We start from the raw sequence: 17,715 nt of genomic DNA, 5'->3' as shown, positions 1-17,715 counted from the left end.
AGTGGCAGCCGGGATGCAGACCAGGCAACTGGGTTTCTCATTCATTGCTGGTGGGAATGCAAAGTGGTACAACCACTACGGAAAAGAGGAGGCTTCTTACACAAAAGGCAGTTTCTTATGAAGTTCAATAAACAGTTACCAAAAGACCCAGCAATCTCCTTCCTTAATGAGAAATTACAATGTGCAGTCACCCAGAAATCAGGATGTAAGCATTTGTCTCCAAAATGGAAACAGCCCAATGTCCTTCCATGGGTGAACAGATCAAGAAACAGACAAGGCAGCTTCTCGAACCTGATCAGGACTCTCGGAAACCTACAGCAAATTCAGGAAGCCACTTCCCTGATAGTCAGTGACCATCTGCACAATGGAATACTACGCAGAAATAAAAATAAGGAGTTCTTGATTGGCACCAACAATGGGTGACTCTCAGATACATTCTGCTAAGTAAGCGATGCCTGACTAAAGAGGCTGCATACATCATCCCCTTTCTATGACATTCTCAAAAAGCAAACATCTGCGGGTACAGAGCAGGCCTGCTGTGGTCAGGGCACATGGGGAGGGAGAGAAGCTGATCACAACAGAGCAGCACAAAGGAGCTTGGGGATGTTACAAGCTTTCTATATCTTCACTGCAAGGTTTAAAAGACTATGCATTTGCCAAAACTCACCATTATGTGCGATAAGAAGTTCATTATATCCTAGGTAATTTTCTTTATTTGAAAAAAAAGAAAGAAAGAAAGAAATACATCCAACTCAGACACCCAAGCTGGACAAGATAGTATAAAAGGAGAAAATTATAAAGCATTCTTACATAAAAATATAGACAGAAATACTTTTTAAAAGGTGCCAACAATTCCTATGTAGTGCTGTATAATAAATACGTCATTACTGCATTGGGTTTTTCCGGGAATTCTAAAACATTTCAACATAAGGAAACCTATTATCGTGATGCACCAAAAGTAACAATAAAAAAGAACATATGTAATCACTTAAGTAAATACAAAAATGGCATTTGATAAAATTCAGTACCCACGCAGGACAAAAGTGCTTAGCAAAGAATAGAAGGTTGCAACTTCTTTATGGTAATCAAGTCTTGCAGGAACTGAGAGCCGACCTCAGAAGCCATTTCATTATAGTTGGCAACCAACACGGATGTGGTCTCCTACTGCTTCTGCTTTATCTTGTTCTAGAAGTCTTAAAAAGCAAGAAAAACAAAAACAAGCAAAAAAAAAAAAACTAAGGAAAACTCTGCAATATAAACATTAGATCGGGAAGGAAGGGACAAAAATCTTCATAATTTGGAAACCATATCATTCCTTTGTTATAGAACGGCTCTGTGGAGATGTAATTCATGCAGTATACATTCACTTGGCAAAGTGAACAATTCCAGGACTGGGGGCATATTTGGAGTTGGACAACCATCACCACAATCACTTTTAGGACATTTCTGTCGTGACAAAAAGAAAGCCCGTACCTGCTAGCAGCCCCTCCAGCCTCTCCCCCACCCACCCCTGCCCCGGGCAAACACTAATCGACCTGCTGTCTCTCTAGACTTGCTTATTCTGGACACCTTGTTGAATTCGAGCCCCGTCACATGGGGATTTTTGTGCCTGGCTTCCTTCACTCAGCATCATGCTAAGGCACATGCCAGTACTCTACTTCTTTTTTTCTTTTTTAATTGAAGAATAATCGACATACAATGTTACATTTGTTTCAGGTGTATAACGTAGTGAGTCAATATTTACATACATTGTTTAACAGTCAGCACAATAAGAGTGGTTCTACCATCTGTCACTGTTACAGGACTATTCCCCATGGAATTCCTTGTGTTGTACATTACATGCCAGGTCTTGCTTATTTTATAACTGGAAGATTGTAGCGCTCAATCCCCTTCACCTGTTTTGCCCACCCCCACCCCCTCCCCTCTGGCAACCACCGGTTTGCTCTCTGTGTCTATGAGTCTGTTTCCATTCTCTTTGTTCACATGTTTTGTTTTTTAGATTCCACATATAAGTGAAGTCATACAGTATTTGTCTTGCTCTGACTGGCTTATTCACTTAGCATAATACCCTCCAGCTCCATCCATGTTGTAGCAAATGCCAGACATCATTCTTTTTGATGGCTGAGTGATATTCCACTGGGTATATGCACCACACCTTCTTTATCCGTTCATGTATTGATAGACATTTAGGTGGCTTCCATGTCTTGCTGATTGTCAATAATGCTGCAATGACTAAAGGGGTGATGTGTCTTTTTTAATTAGTGCTTTCATTTTCTTCGGATAAATACTGAGAAGTAGAATTCCACTTGATTTGCATTTCCCTGATGATGAGTGATGTGGAGCATCTTTTCATGTGCCTGTTGGCCATCTGGATGTCTTCTTTGGGGTAAAAAAAAAACCATGCAAGCAAAAAGAGAGTAGGGTGAAATATTTAAAGTGTAGAAAGAAAAAACATTAGCCTAGAATCCTGTGCAGAGAGATTACCCTTCAACCATGAGGGAGAATAAAGACTTCCAGACAAACAGAAAACCGAGAGAACTTGCTGAAAGTGGAATGACCTTTCATGAAATACTATGAACGAAGTTCTTTGCAGAGGAAGAAAATGATACAGACCATATGCTTAGATTAAAATAATGAACGAAAGCTTCGGAGAAGGAACAAATGAAGGTAAAATGATATCTTTTTTATTTTCCTTAATCTTACCTGATCTAATAAATAACTATTTGTTCAAAGCAGTGATGACACCAATATACTGTGTGATCACTGCACATGGATGAGTGAAATGAATGACAATGATTTAATGAGGGATGGGAGAGAACAAGTGGGAATATTCTGTGAGAAGTTACCTGAATTGGCCAGGAAGTGGTTTACTGTTATTTAAAATAGACTTGAGACCAGTTGTAAAAATGTCCATTGCAAACTTGAGGGCAACCACCTCAAAGTTTAAAAAAGCAGTGAAATTTTCACACCGAGAGAGGAAAGAAAATGGAATCATATAAACTGCTCAATTAAAACTGCAGAGAGCAGAGAAAGAGGGGGGAAAGCAACAGTGTCAAGTGCAGCTAATTGAAAGCAGTTACTAACATGGTAGATATCAATCCAGCTATATCACTAATCACTTCAGCTGGAAATGGCACAAATACACCAATTAAAAGAGAGACTTCTAGAGTATATTAAAAAAGCTAACCATTATTTAAAAAGCTATATTAACCCAGCTAACCATTTGCTGTCTATAAGGAACTGACTTTAAATATAAAGACACAGGTAAATTTTAAGTAAAGAGATGGAAAAACATATCCCTTCCGTACACTAATCAAAAGAAAACTGGAGAAACTATTAATTTAAAACCAAGGCAGACTTCAGAACAAGGAAAATATCAGGGATTAAAAAGGGGCCCTACGTAATGATAAAGGATCGTCCCCAAAAGACATAACAGTTAACATGCATGCATCTAAAAACAAAGCTCCAAAATATGTGAAGCCAGAACTGATAGAACTGATACAAGAAACGGACAAATCCACTGTTACAGTTGGAGACATCAATACCCCTCTGTCAAGGAATGGACAGATCCAGCCAGCGGACAATCAGTAAGGATACGGTTGACCTGAACAGCTCCATCAATCTCTTACTGACATTTATAGAATAGGTCATCTGACAACAACAGAATACACATTCCGTTCAATCACACATGAAGCGTTCACCAAGATAGATCCCATGCTGGGCCATGAAACACAACTTAAGAAATTTAAAAGAATGAAATCATATAAAATATGCTCACCGACCATCATGGAATCAAATTAGAAGCCAATAACAGAAAGAGAGCTGAAAAAAATCTCAAAATATTTGGAGATTAAATAACTTTTATGTAACACCTGGGTCATCTTCTTCATAGAGGAAGTCTCAAGAGAAATTTAAAAATATTTTGAACTAAATGAAAATAACAACTTATCAAATTGTGTGGAGTATAATGAAAGCAGTGCTTAGAAGGGAATTTATATCATTGAATGCATGTATTAAAAAGGAAGAAAAATCTAAAATCAATAAGCTTCCACCTAAGGAAGCTAAAGAATGAAGAGCAATATAAACCTAAAGCAAGGAAAAGAAAATAAATAATAAAATTTGGAGCAGATATCAATGACATCGGAAATAGGAAATCAATAGAAAAAGTCAATGAAATCAAAAGCTGCTTCTTTGAAAAGATCATTAAAACTGATAAACTGTTAGGCTAACAATGTGAAAAAGACACAACTTACTAATCTCAATGATGAAAGAGGAGTCATCACTCCTGATTCCATGGACATAAAAGGATAGTAAAGTAATATTATGAATAACTCTATGCCCACAAATTTGATAACATAGATGAAATGGACCAATTCCTTGAAAGAAAACAACAACCAAAACTCACACAAGGGAAAACATACAATCTGAATCTAAATCTATTAAATAAGTTGAATCAATAATTTAAAACATTCCCAAAAGAAAGCACCAGGCCCACATGGTTTCACTGGCAAATTCTACCAAACATAATACCAAGAAATAATACCATTCCTCTCCAACTTCTTCCAGGAAATAGAAGCAGAAGGACAATTTCCTACCTCATTCTATGAGGCTACCATCGTACTAATACTAAAACCAGATAAAGGCATCCCAAGAAAGGAAAACTATAGACCAATATTCATCATGAACAAAGATGCAAAAGTCCTCATCAAAATATTAATAAATTGAATCCAACAATGAGTAAAATGAAATATATGCCGCCATCAAGTAGGACTGTTTCCACGTACACATTCAATTAATGTGCACCATCACATCAACAGTTTAAAGAAGAAACATCACATGGTCATACCATAGATACAGAAAATGCTTTTGACAAAATTCAAAATTTCATTGATGATGACAAAACCTCTCAGCAGACTAAGAACAGAAGGGAATTTTCTCAATTTGACAAAGAACATCTACAAAAAACTTATATCTGATATCATACTTAATGTTGAAAAACTAGATGCTCACCCCCCTAAGATCAGGAACTAGGCAAGTATGTTCCCTCGCACCACTCCTATTAACCTTGTACTGGAAGCACTAACTAATGCCATAAGACAAGAAAGAAGCCAATCTGAGGAGGCCACATACTACATAATTCCAACCATAGGATATTCTGTAAAAGGCACAACTATATAGATAGTTAAAAAAAAAAAAATCAGTTGCCAGGAGTTGGGAATAGGGGAAGCACAGAGGACTTTTAGGCCAGGGGAAGAAGCCTATACGAGTCTCTAACAGTGGATACATGACATTGTACCTTGGTCAAAACCCTGGAGTGTGAAAGACAGAGGGAACCTTTGTGCAAACCACGGACTTCAGTCACAATACCATATTGATAACGGCTCGCCGGTCGTCACAAATGTATCACCCTAACGCAAGATAATAAAAACAGGAAAAATGGAGCGATGGTAGACAAAAACTCTCTGTACTATCTGCTCAGTTCTTCTGTAAGGCTAAAACTGTTCTAAAAAATAAAGTCTATTAATTTTTTTAAAAAGAAAAATATGCAAGACACATAAAACAATACAATTAGTTGGGGAGTGTACTGTGCTCATGCAAGGGAGGGGTTGACATTAAGATGGTGTCATTTCTACAAAGTCAATGCATACTTTTATCACAATTCCAATCAAACCTCAACAGCATGCTTTGTGGAACCTGAGCAGCTCACTCTAGGATTCATCTGGACAAGCAAAGGCTCAGAACTCGCTAAGAAAATATGGAAGTACAAAACAGGGGAATGGGATGTGTCCCACCAAAGGGCAGAGCAGTTAAAGGGGGCAGACATCATTACAGGGACAGAAAAATGAGCCTGTGAAACAGGACCCACAGAAACAGACCCACGTACCAGTAGAAAGCTGATTTTAATAGAGTGACATTAAAATCAGTAGGCAGGGGCCCCTCTCCAACACCCATACCTGGGAACAAGGAAAGAGCTGAGCCCTCCCCAGGGACAAGTGCCCAGCTCGGAAACTCAGTCTCTGAGTGGGAAGTGAGAGGACCTGTTTCTGAATGCCCCTGCTTCTAGCCAGAGACTCTGAAAACCTCCAGAGGAAGACAGGAAGACCCTAGGCTTAAAACTATTTCTACCATTTTCCATATACAGTGCCCAACATCCATCCAATCAATATCAGCCAAGCACACAGCAAGGCAAAGCACAAATCGGTAGGGAACAAATGAATTATTCTGTAAATGTTGCTGGAATGAGTGTTCACGTACAGAAAATAAAATTTGAACCCTGATGTAGTCCTGCAGAGTACGAGGTTGGAGGCTTGGCTAAAATATTTTACAGCAGTAATCGGCTGTTTTTGTACGTTCAGATCACATATTTTCAGCCAATCCAGCTGACAAGTATGGCTGGAATGCATGTGCTGAGCATGACTCTCAGGACCCCTGCTTAGGCACTGGGGACGCGCTGGGACCAGCGGTGATGGTGGCAGATTGCATCGCGGTGTTCCAATCTAAGAGCCGCCATGGTGTCAATGTCCTTGTAAAGGCCCCTAAGATCTCCAATCATGTTACATTGAAACTCCAGCATACACACATTATGTGGTTGAAGAAAATCTCCTTTAAAAAGCCACATTCCAGAATCTCATATCCTCCTCCGGGTAGTGTTTTCCTATATCAGCAACCCTCCAGGCTGCATTCTGCATAGACCGTGGGATACTGACCAGAAATCCAAGGCTTGCCATCTCCACTCCGTGAGGCTCTGATGCGTGCAATGCGTGGTTGATAACACTAACGACGGGATGCGCCCAGCACAAGCCCCACCTCACCCAACAACATGAACCCACTTCTATCAGATAAAAGACCTATGTGGTAGAAAGAAAACTCCAAAGTTTTTAAAAGAAACTATGAGAGCTTATGAGATTTCTTTTTTTTTTAAGATTTTATTTATTTATTTGACAGAGAGAGACACAGCGAGAGAAGGAACACGAGCAGGGGGAGTGGGAGAGGGAGAAGCAGGCTCACCGTGAGCAGGGAGCCCGATGCGGGGCTCGATCCCAGGACCCTGGGACCATGACCTGAGCCGAAGGCAGACACTTAACGACTGAGCCACCCAGGCGCCCCGAGCATATGAGATTTCTTAATACACACACACACACACACACACACACACTAACCCACAAACTAGAAAGGAAGAGAATTTTGTTCATCAGAAAGACAGCACAAAGGTAAGTCCCAGCCCAAAGGGGAGGCAATTTCAGCGAACATAACTGAGAAGGTGTCAGTACTTGGAATATATAAAACACACAGGCCACAGAGGAGAAAATATGAATTCGAGTTCTCCAGGGAAATAGAACCAAGAGGAGATACAAATAGCATTTGTTTAAGGAATCAGCTCACACAGTTACAGGGGCTGGCAGGTCTGAAGTCCACGGGGCATGCCAGTGGGCTGGAAACTGAGGCAGGAGTTGATGTTGCAATCTCAGGACAGAGTTTCTTCTTTTCTGGGAAGCCTCGGCATTTGTTCACAAGTCCTTCAACTGATTGGGTGTGGCCCACCCACACTGTCCGGGGTAATCGCCTTTACTTAAAGTCTACTGACTGTAGGTGTCAACCACGTCTACAGAATACCATCACCAAACAGCCAGGCTGGGGTTTGATCAAGCCCCTGGTTACTGTAGCCTCGCCAGTCAATACACGAAAACTAGGCATCACAGCCCTCAAACGTGACAGGATGCCCACAGCGGCGATCAGGGAAGGGCACGTTACACCCAGCACGACATCCCAGAGGGTCCGTCTGACCACGCCACGTGTTGTCGAGGGTGTGGAGGGATCAGACCCCACGTTCACGGCGGCAGCACAGGAAAGGGGGCCCCGGACAGCTCCTGAGTGACCAGAGCCTGGGGTTTCTCTCTTCGGCCCTCGAGCAGGATGGCCAGGGTTTGCATCTTGGCCCTGGCGCCTCTCGGCCACGTGACCTCAGGGGAGACACGTGGCCTCCGTGGGCCTCGACTGCCCCATCTGCACCACGGGGATAATACAGCCTGGGCGTCGTGGGCTGCTGCGGGGACTGACGAGCCGATGTGTGGAGTACGTGTAAGGGGACCCTGGTACCTGGGAGCGGGGACCACTGAGCAGCGTCCAGCAGATGGGCACACCCCTTAAACGCAGCCGCTCCCTTTCCAGAATGCTCCCACCACGGAACTCGGCCCCATAAATTCATGGTGAGGAGGCTGACGCTGCCCAGGGCAACCGCCTCGGCAACAGCCAAAAACCCACCAGAGCAGGAGTGGAGGGATGAGGCCCAGTCAGTGCTATGTAGCGGTTTAAGATCAATGGGCTCCCAGGTCGTAGGTTTTGAAAAAATTATACAATATGGAGATGCCATCCATGTGGCATTTTAAGCACACAATACTGGATATTGTCTATGTACAAATACATACATAGTAAAAGAATAAAAATGATGCCTGCCAAACTCAGTGAGTGGTTGCTTCTGCAGAGAGGGAGAGGAAGGGGCTTCAAGTGTGGTCTTCATTCTTTCAAAACAAAGTATCCGAAGCCAATATTGCAGAATGTTAACATGCTTTAAATCTCGCCGGTGAATATAAAGGTGTTGAGTGAATTTTTCCCTACTTCCCTAGATTAGGGGTTGGCCAGTTTTTCCTGTAAATGCCTAAACTAATGGGTGTGGCTGTGCTCTGATAAAACTTTATTTGCAAAATCACCAGCCAGCTAGATTTGCCAACCGTTAGTCCAGATGATCCAAATTTTTCAATTTTTTTTTTAACTCCCTTCAGCCTGTTCTTCACTCCGAGGCAAACTGCAAGGACAAAGGGTCCTAGGTGAAGGAGGCCACCACCCAGCCCTGGACACCATGCAGAGTGGACACACAGCAGAGAACAGAGTCACCGACCCACCCACCCACCCACCCACCCGAGGCATTCTCCCCACTCCCTCCAGGACTCTCCACTTGCCCTCAGGCATTCTCTGCCCCGATACATTTGGCTCAGACTTGCAGAGTTTTCCAAGTTCTTCACTTTGAGCATGATCAAGCTCTCCTTTTTTTCTCCTACGAAGTCCTCAAAGCAGAAGCTCCAAAGTGAGCTCCAGATCTTGGAACCAGAGAACCACCAATTTCTGGGCAATCCAGGGGCCACTGTTTCATCCCCAGGATGCAGACCCAGCACCTTCCTTGCTCCTCACCAGCGGGACTCCCCGTGGTGTCCACTCGCCTCCAGACCCTGCTCAGTCAGCATTCAGAGGGCCCCAAGCAGACCCCATGTGCCCCCCAGCAAAGTCGTCGGCTCCAGAAGAGCAGAAGCGGGGCCTGGCCCCAGGACATACCCCTTCCATTCGCACGATAGGAACACAGTGAACATTCGCTGCACTGATGGGTCAGCTGTGCTCACAGAAGCTTACATGGCACAGGCCTAGAATCCCATCAGTTCCCAGGAAACTGAGAGCAATGCAAGCCTGAAGCAGGGGAACGAGAGGCCCAGAGAAGGAAGAAGGTGCTAAGAGTGATAGGCAACCACTGTGTCCTGAATCCCCGCGCACGAGCTGCAGCCCCGACGACCTTTTCCCTCCATGTGAACGCCAGTGTTGTTGGCTGCTGAGGGGCTGGGAATCCTGAGAGATGGGAAGGCGGGGAGCACAGCCTTTCCCAGAGGACAGGGGAAGCAGCCTTGGGTTCGGCTCCAGGTCAGGCAGGGAAGGGGGCTCAGAAACCACCCACCCTGGTGCCATCCTATTCAAAGCAGCCTCACTGCTGTGCCAGAAGGGGAGGAGGGAATGGGGTCCTTGCCGAGGCAGGAGGGCACAGGGGGTCGGGGGAGACCAGCAGCTCCCAGGCCTGAGGATTCCTGTTGCGGTCAGAGCTGAGATGGGGAGGGAGGCTGTGTGTCTCCGCGACAGAGCCACACAGATGCAGAATGACAAGCAGTCAAGGGTGAGGGCTTGGAGCACAGAGAATCTTAACACGGGCAAGATTTATCAGCCTGTCACTCACCAAATGTACTTACGATAAAACTTGACATCACGAGTTTCTGGAACAAATATTTACTTGTTTGGGGCTCTGGCTTTGGGTCTATAGTCCATCTCTGAGTGGTGCCACATGCATGGGCAAACCCCCCCCCAGAGGCTGGTATGTGGGGAGCAGGGGGGAGGCAGTCCCCTCGGGTCCAGGGTCTTGACCCATCCGACCCAACCCTGGCTCAAGGGGGGCCACACCTCCAATGCGCTGGTTAAAACAGGAGCCCACGAAGGACGTGGACAGGTAACGAACTTCCCCAAGCTTTGGGGCCCTCTGTTAACCAGCAGGGGACACCCCCTGTGTGCATGGACAGGTGTCAGGTGGTCTCAATGAGAAAGTGAGCGAGTGCCAGACAGGGACATGGTGGACGGTGCAGGAAGTCCCCAGGCCAACCCGTGGTCGTGTCTGCCCTGAGGACTGGCTGGACCCAGGGAAGAGTCTCACCCTCACTGTTCACGGGAAGGAGATGGAGAGGAGGAGGGAGGATGTGCCTTTCTGAGCACGCACAGTGTCTGAGGAACACAGAAGCTTGGGGCTTCAACACATCCCTCCGTTTAAACCTGGCCACAGCTGTCAGGACCGTCAACACTGTTCCGTAGACGACGGGATCACAATGAAGTGAATGCCATTGGCCCCTGTTGGGAGCACAGCCTACTTATTTCCAGTAGGATATTGTCCCAGGTCAAATATGACCGAATATTTTGGTTTTTCAAAGAAAAAATGATCAGAAATACCGAGTTTGGAGGAATCTTCTTGGGGTTTAGAAATTGGTTTGAGATTCTGTTGAAATGCTTAGCAAGGCCTCTTTGCAGGTGGAGAGTAGCCCATGTGGCCTCCACTGTGAACGAGGCAGTTGGCCAACAGCGTGAAGAGCAGTGTGTAGAATGGAGTGGTGGCCATGCCTGAGCAAGCCGTACCTGCAGGCCATGCCTGAGCAAGCCGTACCTCTCAAAGACGCTTCACCAAGGAAAGGCACTCCAGAGAGGCAGGCAGTGTCCAGGCAGGCCTGTGTGCAGGGTGCACCCTGATGTGGGCTCTCAAGGGTAGGGATGCCTTTGGATCCGCTAACGTCTCCACTGTGAGCACGTGAGCCTCATGGGACAGGGGCTCAATGAATGTCGGCCAACAAGTGAACACGCACACCTGCCCTTTTCTTCCCCTGGATGTTTTCTAACAAATCTTTTCCCAGGCCTCCAGCCTCCTTTCCAGCATCACATTCAACATGAAGGGCAAAGCTCTTGTCTGGAGACCATGTGAGGAGCTCTCCTGGTGGAGACAGGGAGAGAGCGGCTCTTTGAGATAAAGCTGTTAATTACCGCAGTGCTTCTGGGCATCAGCCGGGCTGGCCGCAGAGCTAGGGGAGCCCCTCAGCTCAGCAGGCTTGGCAGGAGGCCCTGGGACACCAGCAGAGACAGGCAGCTTCTCAAACTAAAGCACACATCAGCATCACCCGGACAGCCGGGGACAGACCCCAGGACCATCCACAGAGCTCCGGGTTCAGCAGGCCAGAGTAGCCCAAGAGTCTGCATTTCTAGCAAGTTCCTGGGTGCTGTTTGGAAGCATGGTCTAGAGAAGGGGAGGATGCCTGTCCAGCAGAGCCCCAGGTCACCGTGGCCTCTACAGGCAGGGGTGGGCAGGTCCCCACGTGATGGCAGACAGCCCATACCCCTGGGCAAGTTGCCACCCGAGCCCCTTCTCCTCAACAGTACAAGGATCACATCCCTGCCTACCCGGCAAAACCTGGAGGACAGAATCGGGAAAACAGTTGCACAGGGTTTCTGGGTTCAGTTCCATGTGGATCAGGGGTCTCCCGATGCCCCAATCCCACACACCAACCGCCGCTCCCACCGACTCTCCCAGAGTCCCCTGGAAACTTTTCTCCAGACTCCCTGTCTCCCAAGAGCTGTGACACCTCACCTGCTCTCATGTTCCCTGATGACAGGCTCTCATGTGGTTCAGCTGTTAGTGTCCTGGCCACCAAGCGTGCACCCAGTAGCCCCACCTGTACCCCTTTAGTCAGCAGGTTCCAGACCCTAGTGCCCTGTCCTGCTGCCCAGCAGCTGGAGGCCAGGGGTGATATGGAAACCAGCAAAGCTGAGGGGCCTGCCTGCTGGAGATGACTCTGCGGCAGCTAAGAGAAGCATGCCCTGATGCACCTGTGAGCAGGCAGTGGGGAGGACACACAGGGACGCCCCGTAAGCGTCATGCGTGTACTTGCTGTGAACTAGTGTGTGCACCTGCTGGGCGTCTGTGTGTGTGTGTGCACCTGCTGTGTGTCTGTGTGTGTGTGCACCTGCTGTGTGTGTGTGTGCACCTGCTGTGTGTGCACCTGCTGTGTGTGCGTGTGCACCTGCTGTGTGTGCACCTGCTGTGTTAGTGTGCACCTGCTGTGTGTGTGTGCACCTGCTGTGTGTGCACCTGCTGTGTGTGTGCACCTGCTGTGTGTGCACCTGCTGTGTGTGTGTGCACCTGCTGTGTGTGCGTGTGCACCTGCTGTGTGTGCACCTGCTGTGTGTGCACCTGCTGTGTGTGTGTGTGCACACCTGCTGTGTGTGTGCACCTGCTGTGTCTGTGCGTGTGTGCACCTGCTGTGTGTGTGCACCTGCTGTGTGTGCGCCTGCTGTGTGTGTGTGTGCACACCTGCTGTGTGTGCACACCTGCTGTGTGTGTGCACCTGCTGTGTCTGTGCGTGTGTGCACCTGCTGTGTGTGTGCACCTGCTGTGTGTGCGTGTGCACCTGCTGTGTGTGCACCTGCTGTGTTAGTATGCACCTGCTGTGTGTGTGCACCTGCTGTGTGTGCACCTGCTGTGTGTGTGTGCACACCTGCTGTGTGTGTGCACCTGCTGTGTGTCTGTGCGTGTGTGCACCTGCTGTGTGTGCGCACCTGCTGGGTGTCTGTGTGTCTGTGTGCACCTGCTGTGCGTCTGGGTCTGTGTGTGCACCTGCTGTATGTGTGTCTGTGTGTGCACCTGCTGTGTCTGTGTGCACCTGCTGTGTGTGTGTGTGCACCTGCTGTGTGTGTGTGTCTCTGTGTGCACCTGCTGTGTGTGTGTGTGCACCTGCTGTGTGTGTCTCTGTGTGCACCTGCTGTGTGTGTGTGTGCACCTGCTGTGTGTGTGTGCACCTGCTGTGTGTGCACCTGCTGTGTGTGTGCACCTGCTGTGTGTGTGCACCTGCTGTGTGTGCACCTGCTGTGTGTGTGCACCTGCTGTGTGTGCGTGTGCACCTGCTGTGTGTGCACCTGCTGTGTGTGTGTGTGCACACCTGCTGTGTGTGTGCACCTGCTGTGTCTGTGCGTGTGTGCACCTGCTATGTGTGTGCACCTGCTGTGTGTGCGCCTGCTGTGTGTGTGTGTGTGTGCACCTGCTGTGTCTGTGTCTGTGTGCACCTGCTGTGTGTCTGTGTCTCTGTGTGCCCCTGCTGTGTCAGTGTGGGCACCTACAAAACCCCCATGTAGGGTGTGCACCAACCGTGTGTCTGCGTGTGCACCTGCCCTTGCCCATCCACGCATCAGTGTGCACCTAGTGTATATTTGTGTCCACCTGCAGTGCCAATGTGCGTGCACCTACCTACGGCACTGCGTGCCCCTGCTGCACACTGGTGGCTGGCCACTTTGGAGCTTGGCTCTCGTCCAATCCTCACAAGCAGCAGGGCGTAGGCAATACTGCCACCCCAGTTTGTAGACAAGCACATGGAGGCTCGGGAGACTAAATGGGTCGCAGAGTGTGCAGAGAGGAGATGGGGCAAGACCATAAGACCAGGTCCCAAGCCCTGCCCTCCTCCTTTGCCCTGTCCTGCAGACGTGGTTCTCTGAAATACTCGGTCCACAGGCCCACCCTTGCTCCCAGACAAAGCCTCACCCCAGAATCCTGACTCCCCACTCCTAGGTGAGGACTCAGGTCCAACAGACTCAGAGGGGACCTGGCCCCGCCTCCAAGACCCTTGAGCCTCAGTGTCCAGAGCCCCAAGAGCACTCCCAGCCTCACCAAACCCCATCTGGAATGGGTTGAATGGTGGCCCCTAAAAAGATATGTCCACACCCTGATTCCCAGAACCTGTGAATGTGACCTTATTTGGGAAATGGGAGTTTGCAAATGGAATTAGACCGTCCAGGTGGGGCCTTGAATCCAACCGCAAGCGTTCTCATAAGAAACGGAAAAGAAGACAGAGTCAGGGCAGAGGCATGTGATGACACAGGCAGGGGCTGGGGCGACCGGGAGCTGGCAGAGGCAGGAAGGGTCCCCCCTAGAACCTCAGAGGGAGCATGGCCCTGCTGACACCAGGATTTCAGACTTCTGGCCCCTAGAACTGGGAGGGAATCCAGGTCTGTCATTTTAAACCCCCTGGTCTGTGGCAGCCATGGGACATGAATGCACCTTCCAGCTGTGACCTACATGCACCTTCCCTTCCGCATCTCAGCGTGGGTGTCCCTGGAAAAACACCCAGCAGGGAACCCACCAGTGCTCAGGGGGGAGAGCTCCCAGCCCAGGCTGTTCCGGCCAACACCCCCAAACCCAGGGCTCAGACAACTCGGCAAGGGGCCTCCTCGGTGGGAAGGATGCTGCCTCCAGGCCTGGCCACGTCACCAGCTTGCTGTGGCCTCTAGGGGAGCCTCTTGACCTGCTCATCTCTAGAGAGCCCACTGAAGCAGGACAGTACTGGAGGGCTCTGGAGGCCCCTTGAGGGTCTCACGTTGCTGTTGCGCCAACTCATTTCGGCCTTTGTGAAAATCGTGACCCCTCCAGACTCATCATGGACGCACTGAACATTCCACCCCATGGACGACAAAAGCATAGCGGTGCCTCCACGTGACAAAGCTGGTTTAGCACATGGCGGCAGGTGCCTCCCTCGTCCAAATAGGATGCTGACCCACCTCGTGCATGCCTCCCTCTGCCACCCGCCCCAGGCTGGCTCCCCTCCCCTCCCATGGGGCCCCCATCTGCGCACCATCCCTGCTGAGTCAGGGGATGGGCAGACGGATGGTCCTGCCACCACAAGTGCTCCGGAGGACGTACTTAAATAAAACAAATCCTTCTACCAGAAGTAAAACCTCAAAAACATTTTTAATAAATGGGCATTAACGTCTCTCCTGGCAATGGAAACCGTGAATCTCTTAGCAAAGTTTCAGCAATAATTCAGGCACATTTTCTTACCTCGCATGGCAACGATTCTCGGCGGATTGCCCTGGAATAATCGGCCCATTCCAGTTGTTAGGACGTGGTCTTTAAAACTGAGTTATTCCCGAACATCTTGGAAAATAGGCACTCTTCATCTCACCAATTATGAAATACTGCAGACATTGTTTGCTATCAGAAAAAAAGATTTATCGTCAAAGCTAATGGCAAGACTGCGGCCCGTGCTCCCCGAGACCCTTCTCTCGAGTTTTTCATCATTTTGCAAGTAACATTTGGGGAGGATTTAACTACTCTGCGGCGGAGGAGAGGATGCTGCCCGGGCACCCCTGTCAGAGAAGGGAATGATTGAAGGGGGCACGGCTGGGCTCCGCGGGAGGAGAGCGCGTGGGATTTACGGTCTGAGCTGGGCCGAGGCCCCAACGGGTTGCTCACTCAATCCCCCCTCTGTGCCGGGGTCTGCTGCTGCAGGGGCTGCAAATGGGAGACAGGAAGACCTCCCTGGGCGTTCAGCCAGGAGACACCCCCCCTCAAACAGGTAACTCCTGCCTGCCCGGTGGACATGGTGCTCGGTGGGCACCTGGAGGCCCTGCCTGGACGCCCTGCTTGGAGGGAGGGCGAGGCTGGTGCCAGGAAGCAGTCCTGGCAGAGCTGACCCGAGCTGAGGCTGCAGGATGCATGGGCGCCATGCTAACGCACCAAGGAGCAGCGTTCCAGACAGAGAAGGGACTTTTCCAAAGCATGAGGCCCAAGGAAGGAAGGGCATCTTCCAAGCAGCTCATGCACCTGGCCCCGGTAGGGACACAAAGTAGGGGAGGCATTGTGGGGCCATCGACGGGGCCAAGCACAGGGGGGCAGGTCCACCAGCGTGGGGAGCACAGGCACTGGTCCCACCTGCCCGACAGTGGGGGGGTCCCCCAGGGATTTCACCCCGGAGTCAGCCTACCCAGGTTCTCCATGGCCGCTGTGAAGAGCCTGGCTGGAGGGTACGAGGCTGGAGGCCAGGAGATCAGTGAGCAGGCTATGGCTGTGCCAAGGGGGTGATGGGCCCTGGGTGTGGACAGACTGGGGCAGCGGGAATGCTTCCGTTGTTCACATCAGGGGACTCATGGCTGCAGAGCTCGGAGGTAGGAGGGTCCCGTGGTGGGTTGAATATTAAGCCCAAAATTCATGTCCACCCAGAAGCTCAGACTGTGATTTTATTTGGGAATGGGGTTTTTCAGGCGTAATTAAGGTAAGGATCTCAAGATGAGATCATCCTGGATCAAGACAGGCCCAAATTCCAGTGACTGGTATCCTTGTGTAAGTCAGAGGAGGGACACACACCCAGGGAGAAGGCAGGTGAAGACGGAGGCAGACGGGAGGGAGGTGGCCGCAAGCCCGGGAGCCGCCAGGAGGTGGCAGAGGCAGGAAGGACCCTCCCATACCACCCATCCCCCAAAGCCTCTGATGAGCACGGCCCCACCCACACCTTGATTTCAGACTTGGGGCTCCTGACTGGGAGAGAGTAAATTCTGCTATTTTAAGCCGTCTGGTTTGTGGTGCTCTGTTAGGGCCGCGACAGAAAACCAACACCCCACCTCCCGGCAGGCAGCCCTCGGCAGGGAGGGCGTCGCGGCTGTTTAGAGGTCTGGCTGTCACGCAGACGCCCGAGGTGAGACAGACTACCTCTGGGCTCTCCCCGTGGCCCCGCTCAGCCCCCACGCCCACCTGCTCCACGTCCCCATTGCCGCCCTGCAGCCCCTGACATGACCAGCCGACCATGGACACCCCATCAGCTCTGAGCACCCCAAACCCCCACGGGCACTGGTGGCAGAGGTCCTAACCCCATTCACTCGGGGCTCAGTGCCCAGCAGGAACACGTTTGGGAAGATTTGGTGATTGGCTGAGGGCAGGGTGAGCATCTCCTCTTTCCTGCAGCAAAGCCGCTCTGAGTCTTCACGTGGGCCCCGTAGGACGGGGGGCGCCACCAGCCCCGTACCACACCAGGGCACACCTGGCAAGCTGGGATGGTGGGAACAGCAGGGAGCCGGGTGCTGGGAACAGGCTGTTCACACCTGCTCTGCCACTTCTCACTGGGTGGCTCTGGACACGCCCCTTTCCTCCGTGTGACTCAGTTTCCCCAGTGAACTGGTGATCACAGAGTGATAGTCCGGCCTCCTACGATCGTCAGTGAAAATTGAGTCTCTAGATATCCGTCGATTTCATGAATTTCTCACCGAAGGAGCACTTAGGTTCTGAGGGCAGATGGTGGTCTGCGGGTCTTCATGTGCACAACGTCACTGTGCCCTGCAGGTACACGCCGCCGTCAGGCACCCCGTTGCACGACACGCGCCCCTGGAGGCCAGTCCTGCCCCTGCAGAGGGCCACTGAGGCCTGGCCTGCCTCCCCTCTTCCTCTGCTGAGCACCGCCCCCACTGGGACCTTCATGGACCCCCTCCAGGCAGTTCTTTCTGAGACATGCAAATCCCATCATAGGACTTTCCTCCTAGACCCACCCAAAGCCTGCTGGGGCTCTTGGAAACTTGCACCTGGCAGCCAGCCCCGCACGGTCAAGCCCGTCCAGC

At 49.9% G+C, this 17,715-nt stretch overlaps 1 long non-coding RNA gene across 1 annotated transcript; it reads right to left on the bottom strand.

The window, feature by feature from the left end:
• Positions 1 to 1,968: 1,968 nt before the first annotated feature.
• Positions 1,969 to 17,420, bottom strand: LOC144382177 (uncharacterized). Its single transcript, XR_013448620.1, has 3 exons — positions 17,145 to 17,420; positions 15,170 to 15,322; positions 1,969 to 2,379 (listed from the first exon to the last, which is right to left on the bottom strand). It is a non-coding gene; the product is annotated as an uncharacterized LOC144382177 (long non-coding RNA).
• Between the last annotated feature and the right edge of the window lie 295 nt (positions 17,421 to 17,715).

Source organism: Halichoerus grypus, chromosome 6 (genome assembly GCF_964656455.1).
Source record: "Halichoerus grypus chromosome 6, mHalGry1.hap1.1, whole genome shotgun sequence".
Lineage (NCBI taxonomy): Eukaryota > Metazoa > Chordata > Mammalia > Carnivora > Phocidae > Halichoerus > Halichoerus grypus.
This window is presented reverse-complemented; position numbering and strand designations above follow the sequence as displayed.